We start from the raw sequence: 22,899 nt of genomic DNA on the forward strand, positions 1-22,899 counted from the left end.
TAATTTCGTACGTTTTGTAATAAGTGAAATAAAGTTAATATCTGAAAATCTGCTATAAAGTTCTTCCAACATTCACAAACAAATTTTCTACTTTATTAGCTGTAAATTTACAATAAGGGCCGTCGCACAGCTTCTGCATAAAGCAAAATGTATAATGCGTGAGAGAATTAACCAATCAGAGGTCTTTATTTCTATCCTGAGGAGAGAAATAGACGACTGATTGGTCATGCACTATGCGTTATGCAAGAGTCTGCCAGTCTGGGGCTCGATTCTTGAATTCATTCGCAAGAGAAACGTATTCGCAAATTTTGTTCTTGCAGAAAAGTTGAAACCTTATTGGCTATCATATGACTTTTAACCAATAAACTTGCAACTTTTCTGTTAGAGCGGGTATTTGCGCATACGTTTTCTTGCGAATGAATTCATGAATCGAGTCCCTGTGCGGGAGCCCTTGAAGTATTTTATTTTGCTGCTCTTTGGGCTTTAATGTTATAATACGCGCTTAATTTACAATTAAGGTAATTATTATTATGAATTAGACAATTACTTAACTTAAAGCCATTTTCATATATAATCATAAGATTTCCACCAATTACATTGCTCAATTCGTAACTAACCAAATCGATTAATCGCATAGCTCAATTTTTTAGGTTAAGTGACTTAAATACGTGCAATGACCTCCCAGGACGAATCTGCATTCAGAAAATAGGTTTTGCTAATTGTAAATATCCAATAACTTTGTCATGCAGTATAAATATAACGAAAATGTTTATAATTAACACATTTTGATCGCAGGAACTTAATATAGATGCAGAAACGGAAAGAGGATCGAGAACGTCAATTCATTCCAATTAATCAGCAAGTAAAAATTAAAACGAAAAGGTACCGACCAAATTAAATGCATACGGAAGGTAAAGTTTTAATAGACAAGGTTTTAATAGACTGATAAATTTAATATTTTTTTATATACTTTAATAATCTTAAATAAGACAATTATTATGCGTCACTAAAGAAAGAGATTTAAAACATTGTTTTGAAATTATAAATCAACTGTACTAAGCGCCTTAGTTTTCGAGATATTTGAATGTTTTAAGTTAAATGCCTTATTGTATGTATATTTTACATGTATGTATCAAAAGACACGGTAGTGGCTTGTGCCAAGTGAAAGCGTAGCGCGAGCCCGACCGTGCTCTTTACGCGAGTACGCGACTTGCGAGCTATATGCATACATTACCTAGGCAGCAAGAGTAGACAGGTACAACTGTATACGAATAATGTTGATAATTCTTCATGCATAGTGAATTAAATGAAAACGTTATCTATTTTTTGCTACATTTATGTTCTACAAAATTATTTTAATTCTTGTGTGATGAATTCATCAACAAATGCTTGTCAAAAGCATTCTTACATGCATCTTAGTAGAATGCAAGTCTGCTTGTAGCAGGCATCCTAGAGTAACATTTACTCGTTTATTGTTGATTACGACTTGCTAACATTGGGAAACTTAAGGAGAGTTATTATTATATTATCAAAGTAACAATTACTGATTTATTTATCATAATATAAGTTGAGTTGAAGTTCAACAACAGATTACAAAATAATTAAGTATTGTGCATGAAACAGAAACTTATTCATTAAATTAATAAATAAGCTGACAACCACTTTACTCGCGAAAATTATGCGGCAAACTTACTGCGTGCAGCAAACTTCTTCAGTATTAATGCCGATGGGTCTGAATTTCAACAGTCATATACTAGCAATTGAGTGATAGATAGATGAAGGGGGAGAATAGAGAGATGAAGGGGGACTGTAAAAATATTTTTTAAATTAAAATTCTTTCTATTCTTTGTGATAAATAAATTTTAATAAATTCCTTTTTATTGTTAAATCGTTGATTTCCTCTTTATTAACGTGAAAAATATGTATTTTTCCGCCTGTTACCCGTAAACGCATATTCTTGAATGAATTCTATTCTTGAATGAAATGAATTGTTTACTAGTCTAATATATATTTTTATTTTTAGGGAATCTCAGGTATGTGTACGTGTTAGCAAAAATCTTATTGTACGCATCTTATCATTTATTTTCTTTGGAAATTACAAAATTGATAATTAATTTTAATTGCAACATTTATTTATAATTAGTGAAGTATAATATGTTTTGTTACAATAATAATAACATCTTGTTATAATCAAACAATCATTGCACTGGAAATGTTATCGGTTTTTTAATTAACTGAACCAATTTTGAATGAGATACTTATACTTTCTTCTATTTTAATGGTATATCATTCTTGTATTAATTTTATCAAGTTGTTTAAAACACCACGATATATATTACCGAATTTAATACAGTTCCTTTTTCTCTGTGTAATTAAAAGTGTTAATTCAAAAAAAGGAGGAAGAATAATAGATATACTTTAAACTACAAAATTACATATCCATCCGATAAAAAAATATTTATATATAATTATATATAATTTGATATATATATATATATATATATATATACACATATATATATGTATATCTAATTATATGTATATGATTATATTTGATTATATATAACTGTATACTTAAACTATATGAATTATATATGTATGATATATATATATATATATATACCAGGTATGAAGTTATATATATTTATATGTATATATGTGTATATACATATACATAGTCGGTCTCGCGTTGGCGCAAGATATTACCGTGTCTTTTAATATTTTGTGTATAAAATTTTGGGATAACCATCTAAATTATTTTTTTACATACTGTTTAAACGTTATAGCAAGGGTACGTGAATATTTATTGTGTTGTTAAAAAAAGCTATATTTCAATAATACAGGTAACTGAAAGTTTTACAGGTGTGTATTCTTTCACTTATGATTGTTGCGTGTCCTTCGAATGTAATTTTATCATACTTTTATTTTACTTATTAGCTAATATATTACTTGTCAGAATACTTTTATAATATATATATATATATATATATATATATATATATATAAGTTTTTATATATCATTTTTTGCATTTTTTCTAAAAATTTGTGATTAATTATTGTATTTATTTTAAAAAATCTGCAACATTATTATAAATATTTTATTATGCGAAAATTTTAAATACGCGAAAATGTGATTTAAATACGATTTGTATCGTAATCAAAGATATAAAATTCAATTTTACATAAAAATTTCAGATTTGATTTGACTTCACAAAAACTTGATGCTTCTAGTGTCTAATAAAATACAATATTATTTATGGGTAAATACATAAAACGAAAAATATTATCTTATTTAATCAAATTTCTTTTTTTAATTTTATTGTGAAAAATTTGTTCATGTGTATATTACTACGAGCAATTTTTTTCATTACTTCATGAAACTACTGCATTGAGTAAATTACCATCATGTAGGATATTGACGTGCTTGTGATCTAGAACAAATAATTTAATGAAACTGATGAAGCTGATGATGCTTTTGTATTTCATATTTACGTTATCTTACCGAAGAAACAGTACCCATTGTTAAAAAAATTATACTGCCAAAATTTATTATTGTGCTTTTCGAAGAGATTTGCATTATAAATAATAACAACTTTTGTACTGTTACAGGTACTTTATACCACAGCGACATGTATCTAAAAGAAACTTGTTTAATTTAGTAAAAAATATATACATGAAACATAATTTACATATTAACAATTTTTTAAGTACTTATACTACTTGTAGCAGTTATATAACTTATAAAATATATAATATATTTGTAACTGTAATATTATATATACAATAATAATATACAATAATTGTAAACTTAAGTATAAAAATATATTTGTACAGTTATATTTGTGTTGAATAAAAAATTATAACTAACAGTTATATGACTCATAGTTGGTGGTTGCATTTGATTACAAAACATAAATATCTTTTAAACTATTAATTAAAAAAAAATGTTGAATAAATTTTTTACTCAAAATTAAATGGCTTTTTAGTTTTTAATATATATAATAAGTACCCTTTTTAATTGAGAAAGATAAAGTTTATTTTAAAATAATCTTGAGAATCACACACATTACTTACAAACATTCCTATAACTTATCCCAAGCAACACATATTAGTCAGCTTAAAATTGTTTAATGGACCCAGAATCTGTTATTGGTTCAAAATGATTTTAACTTCTATTTTGACGTTTTTTTATTCATTTCCTTTATACCTGATATGTGGATTTGCATTATTTGCACAATTTCGTGTAAAGAAAATAATATCTAATTATATGCAATGCTGTGAAAAAATAACAGCTAACATATACGCAATGTTATGAGATTTACATCAAACTGACATTATTTTAATTTGATTAATTTAACTTTATTCTTTTGAATTGATATGAATAGACATGTCTTTTCATGTTTAGATATTTTAGAGACAAAATTGTTTTGAAAGACATTTTTGTTTTGTTCGTTATATTTGTTTTACTTATTATTAAAATATTTCAGAAACATCCTATGATTATTTTATAGACATTGTTATATATTAACTGTTTTTTTAATTTTTGTCACTTTATATTTAACTATATATACAAACATAGTTGTACAGACATCCAAATGACTTAATCTTACTTGACTTCAAATTGATGTTAGTTTGATGTCATCTTGATTAATATGTGTCGCAATCAAATTAAAATACAAGATTAACGAGTTTGTAAGGTGTTATGTATAAATAAAATTTATTAGAATTTTTAATAATAATATCTTTATTTGCCATAATTCCCTTGCAAGGATTTATTAGAATTTAAACATTTAAAAAATTGCGAAAATAGTTAATAAACTCTCATTCTTATATTCTTATTTAAAAAATTCTTATTCTTGTTTGCTTTATAATTTGCGAATAAAAACATGAAACATACATAGGTTTTATTTGTATTAGACGATTATATTGCTTTTAATTATTGTTATATATATATGTATTTAGTATATTCTTAGTTCTCACAGAATTATAATATTACCATCTTTCTACTTTTTACTCAAGAAATCAAGGTACGGTAAATATTTTAACATGGACTTTACTTTAAAATTCTAACATGCAAATATGTTTTTAACTAGCTGGTTTTTTTTCACATAGATACTTTGACATCTGTGCTTTCGTGACGTTAAAAAATAATTATTATTATTTGTTTTTTTCCATTTTTTTGTCTTTGAACGGAAAAATAGCATCTCAATTGAAGAAACAAAAGTGCTAAATATTTCAAAATTTTTTCAGAATTGTATCCTTGAGTGGTATGCTATGTTGAGAAAAATTAAAAATCTTATTTAAGTTATTTTTTTATGTATATTTACATAAAACATATATTTTATAACATATATAACATATATTTTACGTATAACATATATTTTACGTTTATATTGAGTGTATGTTGAGTGAGATTATAGTTTTATATTATGTTACTATTAATTGGTATTTACGGTGTAATTTTTTTGTATGAGCTTTCGAGATTTATCTTACAATTCTCTGTGCTTATAACTCGAAACGTCTGTTCCTCGCGGGTAATAAGTTTGTCATATTAAAACATATATAAATATGTATAAAATATGTCTATATTTATTTATACTAGTTTTTTATTTTGTAAAATTTTTTGTTTGTTATACTTCTTGAATTAAAAATATATTTAATTGTACATAGGCCATTTTTTCTTATCTTATACTCAACTTTTTGTAAAAGAAGCAATGCAAGAATTAACTTTTTAATTAATTTTTATTTTCTCAATATAACAATTATTTTTTTATAAACAAATTTCAAAAAACTATAAACATATATAGACATACATATATAGAAATATATAATTATCTTATATATTTATATGTTTTTATCTGCAAAATTTTTTATCGGATGTTTTGTTTTACATGGGTTTTGTTTTTCCATGTGAAACAATTTTTTAGTAGAAACTAAAATCTGATTTGGATTAAATTATATATTTTTGGTAAATTTGCAAGTAGGCAAATAATGAACTATGTTTACGTGTTGCGCTTAGATGATTTTAAAATCACGTAAATATGCACAATAACAGCATACACCGACGATCTTGACTCATATCAAAGTCATCTCCTTGAGTAATCTTCAAAATGGAAAACATAATATAAGGAAAAATATTGACTAAAAGGCGGTCTACTAGTGCCGATAAATGCAACCAATGTATTATATTTAAAAATTTTGTTTTATATTAGAAAAATATACTAAAAGTTTCAATTCCTTTAATTCAGAATATCTAATGGATAGTATATTGGATATTATTACTGAATTGGCTGTGTTATCAGAAATGTTTTTTTTTTTAAATAATATGAAAAAATCTTTATCCTCTCTGGTACTTAGGAGTAGATAGAGGCTACGATCCACTTGACGCTACAAACGTTTCGAAGCATTCTTTGATTGGTCAATTTGTAAAAATTTTTGTTTCGATTGGTCAATCAAACGCTTCAAAGCATTTGTAGCGTCAAGTGGACCGCAGCCCCAGTCACACTTTTAATATATAACATCTATTTTTTTAAAAAAAGGTATTTATATAACTCTACATAGTGTTCAGGTGAGCTATTCCGTAATCACTTACCGACAACTATTATCGATGTTGTTGCGCATATTTTTTTATATATCAAAATACGTGCGCAAAGACACTCAACGACATTGATAGTTGTCGGTAAGTGGTTACGGAATAGCAGCTCTGGTATCCAATTTAATTTGAATTTTGGTACATAGTGGATGTAAAAAAAATTTATTATCAGTACGACTTATATTGCACAAAGGACAATACACACGTTTAACTGTTGAATATCATATCAAAAAACATGTTAAATATTTTTTAGATAAGATGGCATATGTTTTTTTTATCTAAGATAAAATGTATATCTTTATCTACTATTTAAGTATAGCTGAGATGTGTCAATTTCTCCATCTAAATGATTTTATCTGGATACCAGCAAATACTGACTATTTATGTTAGTAAAGTTTGAATTATAAAGTTTAATACATGTTTATATTGTTAACTTTTTTGTTAATAACTTTTTAACAAATTAAATCTTTTGAAGATGACTCAAGAAAGTGTCCTTGAAAAAAAACATACGTCAAAGTCATTAAAGGTAACTCCCTTAAAATCAATAATTTTGTTACTGTGATGCTAATTAAGATTACGATTTTTTATCAAATAGGCTGGAATAATTAATCTTTATTACTTCAAGCATATACAATGCCAAGAAGGGACTTGGTTTACATTCGAAATCTTAATCTTGCATTCATCCATACCTTATCTTATACTGGTTTTATCTAAACTCCTAATTTCTTAATCATTATTTCTCTTGACATTTATCTGTTTATTTACATTCAGTTCCTCTATTTTCCAGACACCTTATCTTTTTCTATATCTTATACTTATACTATATTATACCTTCTTATATATTATACCTTCTACATTTTTACATATGTTCCTCCAATCATCTAACTATCCTTCTATCCTAATCTCCAATTGCATGGGTTCTCACTATCAAATAAACTTATACACCTATAAACCTAATGTAATGTATCTTATTTTATCTTTACCCTATAATTGCAAGAATCCTTTTTATACAAATCTTTTTTTTCTTCAGCATCCATTGCCAAGAAGAGAATTCTACATAGAATACAATATAATCTTACTTAAATCATTTTTCTCGTTACACACTTCCAATATTCTAATATACAATGACATAACGATAAAATAATTAAACTGCTCTACCTTTTCCATTCCCTACATACATTGATAATTCTATCCTCTCCTACTCTATTTATAATTCCTATCCCTCTATTCCACGTGCACCTAACCTGTTCCACAATCTACCTGTTCCACAATCTACTATCTACTCTCTAAAAGACAATGAACCCATCGCACAGCCTCTTTCCAGTCTTGCTCTCTTTGTCATATTAAATTCGTTGTACTTGTTACTTCTTATTCTTCTATCTCTCCTGTCATCCTTGTGTTCTCGAATCTTCTTTCCATCTTCACTTCTTCCTATATCTTACATTCTTCTCGTGTATCTTCTGAATTTTCTCTTCTTGTATTGTGAGCTGCTTTCAAGTCCCGATCCCTTTTTTCTTTATTTTTTTCATGCAGTCCGTACTATATGGATCACCAATAAAACTGTAACCTTTGCACCTTTTCTTTTAATCCTTTACTTTAATATTTCCTCTTGTCTTATCTCTGTCTTGCATCTCTGATCTAATCTTTTCTTCCGTTTCCGGCCCAGAAAGTCCTTTATTTTTATTACAGAAATTACTCTTCACATTTTACTCCTCTCTTCTACTTTTCTTTCACCTCTTCATAGCACTTATCTTTCTTCTTCTTTAATGTATACAGCCACTATCCTAAGCCCGTTATCTCTTCTCTTTACTGCATCTCTGATCCATCCTTTTCTTGTTTCCGGACCAGAAAATCTTTTAATTTTCTTTTTTCAATTTATTCTCTCCTACATTTTGTTTGCTTCTTCATAGAACTTTGCTTTCCTTTTCTTTAGCGTACAGCCGTTAACCTACCAAAACCAGAGTCTCCATCCATTTGCCTTTTCCACTCTTTCCTAGCGTGACCGTTCTGTAGGTGAATTGTCCTCTTATTCTTGTCCTTTCTGCATTCTCTTTTTTCCTCCACTTCTTTATCCTTGTCATTTTCATTATCCAAGGCATGTGTTCTGAGTTCACTCCTTCCTCTGTTCTAAATTTCCTATTCTTACCGAGACAATATTATTACCTATTCTACCTATCCTACATATTCTGTAACTATATTACCTTCGCTTTCATTAACATATACACTTTACACCTCTTATTTTCGTTTGGTCATCTCTCTAGAACCTTCGAACGTTAATTTAATCTAACTTTCTCTTGCTCATTTCTATACTCATTCTTTCCTTATAATCCTCTATCACTTCACTATGACACACGTATCTACCTTATATCTTATCTATTCGATTTCTCTAGCCCTCTTCTAACATTCTTTATTTCTTTTTCCACTCTTCTCTCTAAAAAAATATCTTGCAGATAGAATTCATGGGACAATCAATGCATGATGGATGTCAGATTTTTAAAAACGTGGATATCTTGCAGATAAAAAATGTTTGTTATGGAAACCATTGTTTAGTGGGAGTGGACTGATTATTTGTATCGTAATCTGTATAGTTAACGAAGAATTAGTCAGGTGGAACAATCGGTAAAAATTCAAATGTATAAACATACTGGTCGGTGTTTTGATCGTTTATTGATTATAATCATAGAATATATTTCTTACACCAAGATCTCGTAGTGGTTTATTAGCCTATTTTTCATTATTTTATAATTATTGTTTAAACAAATTATAAAAATGTTATGGTACATTAAAAATATAACGGCACAAATGGATTCTACGGAAAAAATGACTAAAGAAACATGTAAAATTTTATTCTTTAAATCACTGAATTTATTTTCAAATTAGGTACTATAAATAATATAAGGAGAATATCGACTTCTGTCCATGATTATACCATCAGAGATCGCAGATTTTTAATTAGTGGATCCTTTGCATGAGGTCAAAAAATAATTTGAGGTATAAAAACAATTTTTTGGCAATTTGTTTAAACAACTATTGTTTAAACAAATAAGAAAATGTAAAACTATAAATAATTCTTTAATAATTTTTTCCTTAGAATTTATTGCTGCTATTATTTTTAATGTATTATGACATTTTCGTAATTTGTTTAAATTGTATATATATATATATATATATATAATTAAACCGCGAATTAAATTTTTTATCTTTTGATGAGTGTATCATATGCTAGAAATAAATTCGAAAAGATTAACAGAGATCAAAGAAATACATTAATATTCTACACCGACTTATATAACTCTATTCAAAAGATCGATTTTATGTATATACCACCTTTTCTCCCAAAAATAAATAAAAACCAACGAAGTAACAAAAAATTATATATCTTATGAATTAATCGTTTCCGCAAGATGCATTTGTATATACTATTTGTTTTTACTTAATACGTATTACATGCTTGTAAAAATTAATTAAAATCGGAAAGAAGGGGCTACACAGACAGAACTTTAGAAAATTTTGTGTATTATATAAGGTAAATATATGAATATTTAACAAAAGTTATTAATAAAAAAAATTTCGTATTGTATGAAAAATCGAAAATCCACGTGAGACAAAACAATTATTGACAGTTCTATGTTGTAAGCACCGAAGGAATGGATGCGGATCTTGGCCACTTGGCGTGGAAAGTCGAAAATCCATATGAAGCAGAACAATTGTTGACGTAGTTTTGGGCCGTAAGCACCAAAGGGATGGGAGTGAATATCGCTTCGTGTGGATTTTATTTTTGCGTTACGATTTTATTTTTGAAATTGTGGTCAAATTGCGGTTAAAATTGAGTTGGTTAAATTAGGAAAAATTTTGGAATAAGGGTGTAAGGAGAGGGGCGCAGCCTTTTCTCCGTCCATATTTATACTAGTCTACGCAAAACAATATTTTTATTATTATTATTTACATAAATTCTTTTTTGAAAATATATATCTTATTTATTAAAATTTTTGATTATTACATTTTAACAAAGCATGAGCGTGAAAACATGAGGCTAAAACCTGCTTTATGTCACTCAGGAGGATGATCTTGATAACATATGTCATTGACCTGTTATAAGGACTGATCTTTTGTGAATATTTACCAACTATTCTAAACATATAAGTACAGATTTTATCAATCTATTTAAACATAATTTTGAAATTAAAGTTGCTACTCACAGTGTATTGAATAATTCTTCAGAATGGTTTATCATTACTTGTCCTAGAAAAGACACGAGTAACAGATAAATCTTATATCCCAAAGCATAAGCGGTCGCTATCAGAAGTTCAGCCAAATCGTGCATGTTTGTTAATGCACATAGTAACTATTAAATGTTAATAATTTAAGTAACTTTTATAAAAAATTATATGCATATAAGTGTATGTTTAAGGATGTATTCTAGTCTACCGGTTAAAAAAATTTTTTTTGCATATTTTGTAAGTTATTTGGTATAAAAAATGTTTTTAAAAGAATTTAGCTTGAGCCGCAATTAACAAAGTTATAGCCCGAGAACAAGCTCGTGTCGCCTGCTCGGAGTGGCACTCAATTAAATTTGCTTATTTTGTTTCAGATAAGTAGAATAGTCAGAATCGTGGAAGCCATGGACCAACTTTTTTTCATAATCTTATTCAATATTGTACACAGCGCGTTTTAAATATTTTCTGTTATTTTGTTTTATAATTCGTAATATCAAATCACTATGCAATAGAATTTATAAATGTGTAATTTACATTAAAAATTTTGTATTGCTAATGCTTGTATCGATAATAAATGTATCATAAACAGTCATATATTTAATGTTTAAAAACTATTAAATTTATACCGTTATGTATTTTTAAGTTTATAAATTATTAACTATTATCTTTATAATGTCAATAATTTTAAATAAAGGATCGTCAAAATTATGTCATCATGAATATTAAGAAGACATCAATATTTTATGCATTTTGACATTATTTTGACAAAGTAAAATTTGACTACACTGAGAAAAAAAGTAATTGATTCAACAAAACGTTTAGTTGCGGGCTGCCAACAAAAGATATACTTAATACAATAATATTTGCTGTTAATGCAAATGCAATAACGTTGATTGGACTATGTATTTATTTTGCAATATCATATATTGTTGTATTGAATATATCTTTTGTTGGCAGCCCGCAACTAAAACATTTTGTTGAACCAATTACTTTTTTTTCTCAGTGTATATTATGACATTATATGACATAGTATGACATTAAAGAAATTTTTTATTCTCAGATATTATGAAACATTTTTTTTTTAAATATCTTATTTTTAAGACATTTCTGGTCCAAAATTTTGTTCTCTATGTTCTTTATCTTCCACCGTTTTGTGCACGCGCGCGTGTGTTTGTGTGTGTGTGTGTGTGTGTGTGTATAACATATTAGAAATAGTTTACTTTTGTGAGAGATATTGATTATTTGTGTAAGTTGTATAATACGGATAATAAAAGAATAATTACTTACTCTGTATAAACTCATAGCAAAGCCACATGTGCCTACCATTATAGTAGTAAGAAAATATATTGTATAACTTGTAGTAATTAATTTAAAGAGTCTTGAAAGTACCAATTAAACAATGAAACTTTTTATAAAACAATGAATTAGTACTTTTGTCATACCGTTGATTTTAGATACTTACTTCTTTGTTTTACAATGAAGTTCTACTGTTCTAATTATTCCTTCGACGATTACTTTTTTTTTGTTAGAGTATGTTACTACCTTCTTGTCCACAAATTGTTTTATTCTATAACTGATAACATTAAATCTCTATTTAGCTGTGCTAACAGAACAATTATTTATTTTTTTACTGTATAATACTGTAAAAAGATAGAGGAAAGGCGACGAATTTGAAACACCATTTTATTTTTAGACTATGCTTCTTAAATAATAATTAGAAAAACACTTTTGAAAACACGAATTCAAATTAGAAAGTGTCTTCTATCAAATGATATAATAATTTGTATAATACTGTTTCGTATTTTTTTTAATAATTAATGTTTTCGTGACACATGTCAAAAAGGACATCTGACAAAATTGGTATCTAATTTGAAATCCGTATACGGTCGAAGTATTAATGTTATAATTTATTGATTTATACATACATATTACCCAAATGATGTAATTCTATAGACTATGTTATTCCGTTTAGATTTGCTTAAAAACCATATTTTTTAACAGGTACGTTTTTTTTACTCGTCTATTGTCTCTTGATGTAAATCGTGAAATTTTGTCTCGAAATACACTGGCGCAAAAAAAAAACGAGACAAAAATTTTAACCGAATTTTTAGGCTATCTTCAAAGTGATGCAACTTTGCGAAAAATTATCCAAATTACACTTTTTTTTTACTTGAAGGGTAAAGATTTTGAGAATCCTTAGGCGAAAGTTTGATTTGTTAAATGTGAATCTTTTGTATCACATGAAAACCAAACATGTTTTTTTTATTGAAAAAAGTAAAAGTTGTTATTTTTCGCAAGTTTTTTGTTAAAATCTTGCTAATATTAATTTAGATTCTTAAAGTTCATTTTTTTCTAAGCAATTAAAAAAAACATGTCGATATGATGTTTTTGTTGATTGCACACGAGTTTGAAATTTGCACTGCATTTTAGGGTATTTTAGCGAATAAATACGGTATTTTTTGAATATTATGAATTTTGAGTATTAATATGATATTGCATATTGATTTTATTTGTGTTTAACTCAATCATACCGCCGTTATCAGAGTGACTCGATGTGCGCCGACGTGGAAGTTGATGATCGAATTTACATATCATACGAAAAGGATCAATTTTTTAAATAAAACTCGAATTTTTATTTTTTATATATGAGTGTGTGTATATTTATGTGTGATCTGAGCGGGCTGCTAAAATGGCGAACCTTCTGTTGACTTCAGTAAAATTGGCGCGTCAGTTATTCGTTATATTCAGATCAGTAAGTGCAAATTTCTACCGATGTATTTCAGAGCCACATGATGTGCAAAATCCGACCGTCAATCTCCACGTGGTGCACATCGGGTCACTCTGATGATGGCGGTATGATTGAGTTAAACACGAGTAAAATCAATGTGCAATATTATATTGATACTCAAAATTCATGATATTCAAAAAATACCATATTTATTCGTTAAAATACTGTAAAATGGAGTGCAAATTTTAAACTCGTGTGCAATCAATAAAAAATATCGTATCGACATGTTTTTTTTAAATTGTTTAGAAAAGAATGAACTTTAAGAAACTGGATTAATATTAGCAAGATTTTAACAAGAAACTTGTGAAAAATGACCACAAACTTTTACTTTTTTTAATTAAAAAGAACATGTTTGGTTTTCATGCAATATAAAAGGTTCACACTTAACAAATCAAACTTTCGCCTAGTGATTCTCAAAGTAGAGTCTTTGCGCTTTAATTAAAAAAAAGTACATGTAATTTGGATAATTTTTCGCAAAGTTGCATTACTTTACAATTGCCTAAATAAAAAATTCGGTCAAAATTTTGTCTTTTTTTGCGCTAGTGGATTTAGGTTATTATACGTATAGATTATATATTATAGTTACGGTCACAACCTATCTATACTGTGGTCACAGCATAGTAACAGTTGTTACAAGTGAGATTACTAGACCTTTGATCTCACGGAGTGTTCCAATTTACGCACACACGGCAACTTTATGTTTAAAACTGCACTACGAAATAAATATAAAAGAGAAACAGTTTTAGGAAACTACACAACATGTGAAATGATGGTAATGTTATCGATAATACACTCACAATTTTTGAACTGTACAATTAACAAGAGAAAATTATGCAAATGAAATTCTTGTTTTTGACGAATCTGTTTATAATAGATTTTACGTAAAAAAGGCATAAATGTATGAAATATGGGTTTTAATTTTTTTAATTAACCAAGCAAATCATGTTTTTATCGGTATTTGTACGGTCCGATATTTAGTTTTTGAGAAATAAGGGTGTTCTAATTTAGAAAATTGTTTCAAATTTGGTGCCTTTCTTCTGTTATTAAAACTGTCATATCTTTTTAGTTTCTTACCCGCAAATTTTTAATAATGCGCAGTAGTGTAAACTAATTGACAGTATCATCGAAACGATCCATACTACTGTAGCAGAACCAACGGCAAAACTAATAATGGAATACAAGAAAAAAGAATAAAACAATATTCCCTTATTTATTCCATATCCGGTCATGAACACTAAATAATGTACACGTGATTCGTTTAGAGGCCGAAGAAAATTGAGGATATCCGGTAGCAGTTCGATTATTGCTACTATAAGTACCATGAATGTTTGCAACGCTAAATTTTACAAGATATGTCACATTATAATTGTTATTTTATTTCGCAAAATGTGCTACGTGTGATATAAATCATTATTAAATACAACATGTTATGTCACAAATAAGTAAATGATATATGCTTCTATTATGCTACTATTTTTTATATATAAAGCTAACATTACACATAATAATAACTGAAATTTTTTCTCCTTGCTGAGCGTAATGTTTTAGTATTTTAATTTCTTGTGAATCTTTTAACATCCATTGATTATTAATTATTTCTTCCAGCATCTGCTTTAGCTATATTAAGAAAAATTTAAATTAGACAGAATTTTAAATAAGAATAAAAATCTTTTATTAAAATTTTTTATTAAAATCGGCTTTGTTAATTATAATCAAAACTTAACTTACTTTTTTATTATTAAAGAAAAACATGTTAAATTGTACAACAAACAAAAAAGCTGTAACAACGTCCAACAAAAGCTTGACAGTAACATTTATACTATAGTCGTCTATAATAAACTGCGCGAGCTGTAAAAACACATCTTTACGTTAAATCGTGTACTTAATAATATTATTCAGTTATTGAATGTAAAATAAATATTACGTAAATATTAAATAAATATTACTTAAATAATTTTTTTAAATCATTATTTTTAATAAAAAAGTAATTTATAAATATTAAATAAACGTTAAATAAACGTTTTAAAACATTTTTTCTAATTAATTATTTGAAATAAATAATTAATAAAAAACAAATGTTTAATAAATGTTTAATAAATATTAAATAAATATTTGTACTATACACGTTAATAATGTAAAAATAATTAAAAATAAATATTTTAAAAACGTTTAAAAAATATTGTGTGCTCATTAGGGCACACCAAGTATAATCTTGAATATATCTTGAAACAGTTAACAAGTTTTTAATATTCTTATTATGCTTTTTAAAAAAATAAAAGAGGAAAATATAAAATTACCTGAGCAATCACATAAGAAACGAGTAACATATGAAAGCATATTGCACGAAAGCTCTCACACTTGGTTCTTTCAAAAGGCCATAAACCAATAAACCTCAAGAAAGTTTCATTAAATTTATAATAGTGATCGTCGAACATGTGTGTTTCCTTGATTGTGACCTGAATATAAAACGGATCTGCAGAAGTATATTTCAAAGAGCATATTATACTTTATGCACTTTTTTATTTGTAATAATTTATTTAATATATCAGCCGTTTTTTTCTTAAACTTTCAATAAGGCATAATAGTTAACGTAATATTGAGAAGTGAGTTATGATGGATTATAGCAATTTAAGCATTATGACCTTTTCCTATTTTTGTTAAATATTTTTATAAAATATTGTACGAAGTAATCGACGGTATAATGTTACACCGGACTAAGTTAGGGGCGGTTATCGATCGATCGCATATGCGTTTTCACACTGAAAGAAAGGACACAAAGGTGAATTATTGAAATTGCACGTTATTATGTTTGTTCGGTTTATTTTTTCCAAGGTAAAGGTGAAATAAAATCCCCCATTTTTTATACCTTAGTGCAGGCGCAATTACGGATTTCTCGTGCAACTCCCTCATAGTTGTTCGAGGCGTTGAGTATTACACTATGAATCATTCTGTTACACGTATGTCGTTATTACGTGAGTAATGTGTATCAAACAGAAAAAGTAAGATTCAGTTTTATTTAATTATAAAAATTATTAAAATTAAAAAATGTATAGTTTTATATTGAGTGCGAAATTACATAAGCAATATTTATAAAAAAATATATATATACATATATGAAAAGTAATACAATTAAAAAACAGAAATATTAAGTTTTTTATTAAGAGAATCTAAATCAATAATGTAAAATACACAACTAATATAGATCGAATATGCTTTTCACATGGTCATAATTGGATTTTTATGCTGATGTTACACTTGATGATTTTATAACATATACCTTTTAAAGTTCATTGAACTGTGTTCCGAATAACCGGACATACTTTTCAGTCTTTAAAACGCAGCTATAAGATGAACCAGATTAGTAATATCATTATATTAAATTAATAATGTTTTCCTCAACTCTCATCTTAACACTCAGTTTACAATGGAAGTAGAACTAAACAATTATTCCTTTTCCAGATGTGTTGGTTAAGAGGGCCGGAGACGGCACCCTAAGCTATCAAGTCTATCGGAAACCAACACACACAAATGAATATCTTTACGCCACCTGTCACCATCACCCCTCGCAAAAGAATTCAGTCATTAGTTCACTGGTATATAGAACCCTCACAATCGCTGAACCAACTTCTATGAATGGGGAATTAGAACATCTCAATCAAGTTTTAACCAAAAATATAGCAGTAAAAACATCAACAGTCCAAAGATTGAAAACCAAAATTTCTAGTTTCAACAATGTCGAGACGCCAGATGAGGAAAAAAAGAAAAAGAAAGAGAAGAGGATAACTTTCCAGATTTTCAAGGTACGACAGAATTAACAAAGTTTTGCATAGACATAACATAAAAGTAATCTTCAAATCACAAAGAAAGATTTTCCAATTATTTTCTAATTTGAAAAATCAAAGACCACGCCTACTTAAATTAAAGCATTAATTATTCTAGGAAAAAAAATTTTATACGTACACAAATCCGAGAACGATTAGATCAAAATTAAAAATGCAAAAATATTTTTTTGGTTTATTTGTTTATAAAAATATTTTCTTTAAAATACAAGTTATATTGTATTAGTTTATACGTACAAATGAATGGTACATCGCAGTTTGGAATAGATTGATGAATAAGATTATATTCGTTAAATTACGATTACAAGCCGTAAAAGAGAGTTATTAATTGGATCAAATTTTGCACTTTTACTGAGAAATCTGTAATGAAAGCGCTTAAATGAACAAAATTTGATCCAATAAATAACTCTTTTTACGGCTTGTAATCGTAATTTGACGAACATAATCTTATTCCTCAATCTATTCTGAACTGCGGTGTACCATTCATTTGTAGGTATAAGCTACTTATAACTTCTTCGGATTCTCCAAATGGATATCTGACTCAAGTAGAGGGTCACACTACCACAATTTAAAGCTACATAACTTCCTAGTGAGAAATAGTACATTGAATCGACATCGATTCAACATCGAAATCATCATTTCGATGTCGATTCGACGTCGAATTGATGTCGAATTCATCATCGTTTCTCGCTGGGTTGTATTTTGAAGCAAATATCTTTATGAACGAGGATAAATGAATGACGTTACATTATTGACCTCGATCAAGAGCCGTTTAGCATTCTAAGAGGACCACCAGAAAGTGCCTTTGAAATTTGATTGATGTCGATAATGTAGAGTCATTTGTGCACATCATTAATGAGATTTCATATGTATTTTTTTTATAGATTTGGAAATTATTTTTCAGAATTAAAGTACACATATTAATATCAATTTATACATTGGATTTTATATTGAGAACGAAAAAAAATTTCTTTTATATTGCTCTACTTATTGATTTTTTATGCGTATATAATCTAAATTTTCGTTTTTTTATTTTTTAATTTGTGGAATGCGATTTTTTTCTAGGCTTTTAATTTTATTTCTAATTGCACGATATTGTTCCTGAAAGTTTTTTCTAGGGGACAACAGGGCCATTTTATACATATAAACTGTAGATTTTTTGTATAAAGCAAATATTGTCATTAAGGATCGGTTGTTCTAACTTCTTGGTAAACTTACCTACCAGGTAAGCATGTGTCTGTCTTCATTTCTTTTCTTAAATAAATAAAGACAAAATATATTTATCTGATAGGTAAGTTTACCAAGAAGTTGGAACAACCGACCCTATAAGCGACTAATAAATAATTCTTTTTTATTTTATTTTGGGTTCCGTGAATATATAAATTATCCATTTATTATAATCTTTGTGATTTACATCCTAATATTATAATTGTATGTTTAAATATCGATATTGGTAACTTCTTTAACTATATAATATATATATATATATATATATAGTTATATATAGTTATATATATTATATGATTGTTACATGTCGATATAAAATAAAAATATCTAAAATATTAACGCATGTTATCATAGATCTTATCGTACGTCGGTATATTAAACTTTTACAGATATCGTCAGAATTTAACAATAAAACGCACACGATTAGATAAAACACTGATGTATTCTTTGTCAATAAATCATCACTGTTCAACGTACTTTTTTTACAGAAAAAAAGAACGAATCTCTTCTGCTTATCATCTACGAAATAATTTAAAATAAAGAAATTATATGGGTCTTTAAATCTGTAGTATCTGCGGAGAGTTAATATTGGTTTTGTGTTTACAATAAAAAAATTATTATAACAATAAATATTATAGGTTTAAGATTTTATTACAAAATTATCTAAAAAATTATTTTTTTGGATTTTAATATTTGTCGTTGTAAAATTTAAACAAATTTTACACAAAATTTATTTTAACAAAAAATATACACATAATTTATTATACATATGTACACGCATATGTATGTACAAAAAATTATTAATTATATTATAATTACACAAAAGTATTCATGCTTTTATGACATGCGGCATGTTTTTTATAGTGTGTTTTTATGTGTTGTATGTGTGGGTATGATGTGTCGTCATCGCTAAAATCAAATGCTCCCTCCTGTGATTCTTTACTCTTTGTTGGTAGCATCAAGTGGATCACACTCTAAAGAGTAACGTGTGAGTATACAGGTTTTTCTTAATAGCGGTCAGAAACTTTTAAATTATTCCTACATTACAATGCACAAATATTGGAACATACAATATTACACATTCCATGTTTCAATATTTGTGCATCATAATTTAGGAATAATTGAGGAATAATTTGAGTCTTTTGTGCACAATTATATTTCTAAATGTTTTAAACATGTTACGGCTGAAATATTTTTTTCAATTATTGCACAATTTATTTTTAAATTTAATTTTACAAATGTGCTGTTAAGATGATTCCGTATAAGATGATCCATATCGCTATTGTTATGCCAACATATTATTTCAAAATTTAATTGCGCAAACATTTATTAATGTTTTATAAAAGGTTAACGTTTCTACATTTATTTTTTCAACTATGCCCTCATAATGACGGATTATAAATCTTTTACAATTCTTTTGTTATACAATTAAAAAAATTTTTTCCTATCGGGGATTTTACATGTAATTTTTAAATTTTGTTTTTTTAATTTTTAAGTTTTTTTTATATTTGAGGTCATTTTAAAAATTTGCTTTCTTTTAAGTGTTAGTAGCAAAAAAATATTCATTCTTTGTTATCACTGTAGTTTAATAAGATGGTGGAAAGAAATTTGGACCGAGTGATTGAAGAGATTGCAATGCGATCTTTGCAGATTTAAATACGTGCGAATCGCACTAGCTCTCTAAGCCCGGATAATACATGGCTCGCTCGCGGAAGCATGATACCCGCGGATTTTGGGATAAATATATTTACGGAAGCAGAGAGCGCAAAAGAGGAACACTGCGAAGAGGGTTGGACAGAACGCGGGGGAATAGCTGGCGTGGTCGTCGGACGCCGCCACCGCGCCCTTTTCGTGTTACGAGGTTGAGGTATCCGTAGCTCCGGCTGATTTACATTTACGATCACTCATCTCTGCCGCGACCTGGGCTCGTACTACAGCTTATTAACTCATTCGTCTCGGTCATGAATAATTTACCGTCTTGACACACCATTGGGTACCGCCCAGTGTTGTTCGCGCAGGATAGCCGTTTCTATCCGGATAAGAGCTGACCTGCTCTTTGCAAAAGGAGTGGCTGTTTAGAGTTACATTGAGTGTCATAATGGCATATAGTAGAGTTGACCGACGGAATTTGTGAGGGGTGGTATTTATGAATAAGTCAACGAAAGTTAAATAAGAATATGGAGCAATTGCTGTTGTCTTAATGAACATGCTGCAATAATATTCAATCGTTTTAAGAAATTATTTCTCAAAATAAAATAGATTTTAAATAAATAGAATTAGCAGAATTAAAAATTTTTTGAAACGATAAAATGGTAGAACGCAAAGACAACTATGACCGGATTAATCATTGAATCATAACCAAACTGGAATGCGCGCAAGACTGGTATTTAGACAAGGCAATGACATAAAGCAGATTGTCCTTGCTCTCACTTTACACGCAGCAAACATATTCACGATTTTATTTGCATGTATACTAGAAATGATAATAGCCTACATTTTGTTATCTTTTTCTAATCACATGACCCAAAAACAATACCTGTGCGCAAATTGATTACAGTTCAATAAAGTCAAGCGTTGTAACAAGTGTGCATATCGTGTATTGGCAATAAAAGTGACACAAGTCGAAATCTTTATTTTCAAATTTTGTTTTATATGCTGATTATGTTCTACGTACATCGGTCTTCACACAGAAAAAGTGATACAAATTGAATTCAAATTTAAAAGTAAAAACATTTACTTTGCTCGGATTAAAAAAATTTCCTGAATATTTTAGATGAGAATATTTTCATAATTTACACATAATATATTGATAATATTTTATCAATAAAGAAATTAAAATATACTTTGTACATCCGCGATGATTTCAAATATATCTCATAGATCTTTATTGCAATGTCTATTCATTAATTATCGCTTTCATATGATTGTATAATTATTGGATTATTACAAACGTTTTGAAGTCAGTCTAATATCGTAGTGCTTGATTAATTTTATATTTGTGTTTATTGTTGAAATATCCAATTAAATATAATTCTCTTTAATCTCGTCTAAAGAATAATTATTTTTCAATTCTTGATTGTTGCTTTCAAAAATTAAAATAAATCTATGTTAAGAGAGAGAGAGAGAGAGAGAGAGAGAGAGACAGAAGGGGGGAGGAGTAAGCAGAGGTTTTTAATTTAGAACAACATCGTAAAAATTTTTCGCAATTTTGTAACTTTGTAAATTACAGATTTTTATTGACCTTTTTTATTTGTCTGTTTTTTGTTTGATTGGATAATTTCTTCTGTTCTCGTAAAACAGCATTTGCTGGGCAATATCGTGGAATGTAAGTGCGTTACACGTTTCCTATTACGCGAGCCGTGTTGCTCCCGGTTCGAGTTATTGGGAATAAAAAGAACAAAAGCTTGTACCCAATGAATTCAGTACCGGTGGCTGCGAATATTGAGCCAATAAAGGACCTACTCTAAAGCGGCGAGGTTGTGTATTTCTTTCAGGATATTTTGTCACAAGTGCGAATGCGCCACCATTCCATACACAGCTGCTTAATTTGACCAATTGTTTTTATTTCTTTTTCAAACTGTTAAATTTTTTTCCGTGGAAATAATTTTGTTTAACTACGAGCAAAATTGAGTTAATTGTCGACAAATAAAGATGCAAACGATTACTCGAGCAAATTGTCAAAAATGTCAAAAAATCAAGACGTCAAAATGTATTTAAAGAAATATTTAGATATTAAGTGACATAAACAATAAGTTATAATAGTTACAAATTGCGATAATTGTACAGTTATTTGTTTTGATAATTACAAATTATTGGTTTGTTGAAAAGGATCAATAACTTTATCGAGAAAAATGTGGAAGGGACTGTAAATTTATTCGATTGGTTGGAACATGAAGCACAAAAAGTTCCATGTTTAAATAAGAAGTAAGACTCATTCGCCAGAAAGTGGTCGGATATATTCTCATGTTTCATTGTATTTTTCAGCTTTGACTACCGGAGAGAGACGGTTTCCACATTATTTTCTTACTTCCGCCATGACGGCCGCCCTGAGCGAAAAACTTTCCGGAAGTCAAACCAACTCATACTGGCTCGATTTAACTCGAGACATAAAAGCTCGTTCAGCTTGTTAACTTCGTGGAAGTTAATTTCGTGAAATTACGATTTAAGTGCAAAAAATCGAGTGGCGACTGAATCTTCTTTGTCTTTGTGTTTCATTTCTCTCTCTCTCTCTCTCTC

At 28.1% G+C, this 22,899-nt stretch overlaps 2 long non-coding RNA genes across 10 annotated transcripts; one reads left to right on the top strand and one right to left on the bottom strand.

Moving 5' to 3' along the window:
* Positions 1 to 428: 428 nt before the first annotated feature.
* Positions 429 to 21,717, top strand: LOC105834562. Of its 8 annotated transcripts, none has more exons than XR_004963327.1 (6): positions 429 to 518; positions 651 to 721; positions 796 to 911; positions 17,057 to 17,397; positions 19,528 to 19,651; positions 20,314 to 21,717. It is a non-coding gene; the product is annotated as an uncharacterized LOC105834562 (long non-coding RNA). The 8 variants fall into 8 exon arrangements; XR_004963328.1 differs by having other exon boundaries at positions 19,620 to 19,651; XR_004963330.1 differs by lacking the exons at positions 17,057 to 17,397; positions 19,528 to 19,651; positions 20,314 to 21,717 and adding exons at positions 2,787 to 2,862; positions 3,196 to 3,260; positions 3,610 to 3,799.
* LOC105837372 lies at positions 9,674 to 15,126 on the bottom strand. 2 transcript variants are annotated; one of them, XR_003626338.2, is made up of 3 exons: positions 14,672 to 15,108; positions 12,097 to 12,382; positions 9,674 to 10,937 (listed from the first exon to the last, which is right to left on the bottom strand). It is a non-coding gene; the product is annotated as an uncharacterized LOC105837372 (long non-coding RNA). The 2 variants fall into 2 exon arrangements; XR_004963332.1 differs by lacking the exon at positions 9,674 to 10,937 and having other exon boundaries at positions 11,591 to 12,382; positions 14,672 to 14,933; positions 15,097 to 15,126.
* Positions 21,718 to 22,899: the final 1,182 nt, after the last annotated feature.

This window comes from Monomorium pharaonis, chromosome 5 (assembly GCF_013373865.1).
Source record: "Monomorium pharaonis isolate MP-MQ-018 chromosome 5, ASM1337386v2, whole genome shotgun sequence".
NCBI classification, from domain to species: Eukaryota; Metazoa; Arthropoda; class Insecta; order Hymenoptera; family Formicidae; genus Monomorium; species Monomorium pharaonis.